Source organism: Propithecus coquereli, unplaced genomic scaffold, assembly GCF_000956105.1.
Source record: "Propithecus coquereli isolate 6110/MARCELLA unplaced genomic scaffold, Pcoq_1.0 Scaffold58, whole genome shotgun sequence".
Lineage (NCBI taxonomy): Eukaryota > Metazoa > Chordata > Mammalia > Primates > Indriidae > Propithecus > Propithecus coquereli.
This window is the reverse complement of record NW_012151729.1, coordinates 313,395-316,792: the sequence shown is the minus strand read 5'-3', so window position 1 is coordinate 316,792 and position 3,398 is coordinate 313,395.

Sequence of the window (3,398 nt, the reverse complement as noted above, 5' to 3'; positions counted from 1 at the left end):
GTGAGCCACCGCGCCTGGCCAAAGCATTATCATTTTATTAAGTGTTCTTGGTTTCTTAATCCAAAATGGGACAATTCAAGTAGCACATCAGGGTCAGTAGACAAGACATTTTAGACAAGAGAAGATCTTTTGGTGGTACAAGTAGCATTTCGTACAGCCCCCTACATAAGTTTGACACTTAGAACAGGTACTGTAATAAGTAAACCAGTGGAATCCAACCAGTTTATGACTCTATGAGTCTTCCCAGTCAAAACCCAAACTCTGCTGTTTCTCCGAGGATAGGAAGGCACCCAGAGGGCAAGCCTGTTGAGTCAGCAGGAAGATGGATGTGTCCAATGTGGGCCCGGCAAAGCCTGCAAGGACACTGTAGAGGGGAAGACAGATGCCGACCGGTTCAGAACACACAGCGGGAACATCAGGAATACTGTTGCAAAGAAGAGAGGAGGAATCCAACCCAGATGCCTCACAGCTGGAAGTAAAAGCTCTGCTCACTGCAAAAATGTCATAAAGCAAATGACACATAGGCGTGGAAATTCACCAGTCCCCAGAGGTAAGAAGTGCCCTTGCACCATCACTGAGTTTGAATTAGGTCTCGCATGTGAAAGCCCCTTTGGGACTTGAATTAGAAAGCATCCCCTTCAAATAGCTCATCTGAAGCAAAGCCCTATAGAGCCAACGAGCTCCTCAGCCCTATAGTAAGGGCTCCAGACCCACCTAAGTGAACCCCCTTTAAATCCCCATTTTCATGAGTACTCTTCAGATTCCAGAGCACCATCTAGTTCAAGTTCCACTCTCAATGAGTCTCCCTCTATAGGAGAAATTGGCAAACTTTTTCTGTAAAGGGCCAGAGAGTAAATGCATTAAGATTTGTTGGCCGTTGTCTCTGTGTCACAATTACTCAACTGTGTCAGGATAGCATAAAAGCAGCGATAGACAATACACAAATGAATGAGCATGGCTGCGTCCCAATAAAACTTTATTTAAAAAGAGTTAGTGAACTGAATTTGACTCATGGACTACAATTTACCAACCCCTGCAGGGCAGAAAACAACAATATTCAACACCTCCCCTCTTCCCATTTGCTTGAGCCTAGTACTCCACCAGGAAAGATCTCTGAAGTCCCCAAACTCAGAGTTGGATTAACTACCCTACGTCCATGAGTCCTTTACTCTCCCAGGTCACACCTTACCCTCGTTCTCCAGTAAAGCTTCATCATAGCCAAATCCCTGGCCCTTATTCATTCAGTGTTCTGATTTCAGAACATAAGATAGCAGGTATAATGGCATGGCAGGGAAAGAGCACTGCAGACTAACCAGTAGGTTATCAATGGTATGAAGAGTTCTACCACGATTGCTATTGAGGACTCGGGTATCTCACTGCTTAGCTTTATATCCTATTAGACTAGGGATTAATGATCAAAGATAAGATGATTACAAATGAAGTTACCAGCAGCCTTTATTGATTAAAAATTTTAAAGAAAATATAAAACTAACAAAAGACAAAGGAAGACACGGACCCAGGCATGGATATGACTAATTGTCTCATATCTTTAGATTTCGGCTTAACACTCTGAGAGCAATTTTTTTTCCACTGGGCAACAAGTTGATACATCCTGTCAGCTTCTTGAATGAAACCCTTTAAAGACTCTCACTAAGCTTTCTAAAAAAACCTAAACTCTTTGATTACCTGTCTGGTTTTGCCTCTTATTACTTTACCCTGACACCATGGGGTACATGACACGTGCCCCCTACGCACAGATCTCCACACAGCTTTTTCCTCCTGGTAGATCATTGCCTATGCTCCACCTCTACCCTCTGTCACTTCCAATTCTGTTTATCCTTCTAGTCTTTATTTAGACATCTGTCTTCTATAATACCTTTTTGGCCTCCTAAAACTGGATTTGATGCTCTTTTACTCTAATCCCATAAAACTCTCTTTCTCTATGATTGTTCTCATCACACATTACTGTACTTGTTCACTCTCCTAGGCAGTGACTTATCTGAGCACTAGAATTTTTTTCTAGTCTCCACTATATCACCAAAGTCTAGTACTCTACCTGACATGCAGCAATAGCTCAATTTGCAGGCCAGGCTAGTTAATAAGATGGGACTTTGTCCTCTTCCCTCCCCACAAAGGACCTTTGTGATTATATTGGGTCCACCCTGATAATCCATGATAATCTCCTTACTTTAAAGCTAGCTAATTAGCAACCTTAATTCCATGTGCGATTTTAATCCTTTCTCGTTAGAGAATATAACACATTCGCAGATTCCAGGGATTAGGACATGGACATCTCTGGAGGCCATCATTCTGCTTACCATACACAGGAATGTGCTTTGTATGCTACAAAGTCAAAGAGGGAGAGTGACAAAAAGACAGCAAAACAAATGAATAAAAGAGGGGACTAGAATGTAAGTCTTAAGAATCAAAACTTTGGAATTATATTACTTGGGTTCAAATCCAAGTTTGCCACTCACTAGCCATGTGATCATCAGCAACTTACTACCTCAGGATGTCCATTAATTAAATGATAACAGTAATAAAATCTTACAGTGTTGTTTTGAGGAATGAGTGGTACCATGTCAAGAATTTTGTGCAGTGTCAGGGAAACAGTACAGTAGGCACTCAATAGATGTGACCTATTATGGTATGTATATGTATAAATATAAGTACATATATAGGCAGACAATATTTTACTGCACTTGACTTTATTATAATTCAGATTCTTTTTTTTTTTTTTTTAACAAATTAAAGTTTTGTAGGAAACCTGTGTGGAGCAAATTTATCGGCACTATTTCTCCTATGCCACATGCTCAGTTCATGTCACTGTGTCACAATATTTCAAATTTTTCATTATGTTTATAACTGTAATGGTGATCTATGACCAGTAATATCTGATGTTACCATTACAATTGTTGTTGAGCACCAAGGTCTATGCCCACAGAAGACAGTGAACTTAACGTACGTTGTGTGCGTTCTGTGTGCTCCACTGACCATTTGTTTCCCTACCTCTTTGAAATCAGGACGATTAATAACCCTACAATGACCTCTAAGTGTATAAGTAAAAGGAAGAGTCGCGTGTCTTTCACTTCAAGTCAAAAGCTAGAAATAATTAAGCTTAGTAAGAAAGGTACATCAAAAGCCGAGACAGGCAGAAAGCTAGGCCTCTTGCAGCAAACAGCTAAGCTGTGAGTGCAAAGGAAAACTTCTTGAAGGAAATTAAAAATGCTACTCCGGTGAACAGAGGAATGATAAGAAAGTAAAATAGCTGGTCCCGACCAAACTAGCCACAATGTTCCCTTAGGCCAAAGCCTAAACCAGAGGAAGGCCCTACTCTCTTCAATTCTGTGAAGGCTGAGAGAGGCGAGGAAGTTACAGAATAAAAGTTGGAAGCTAGC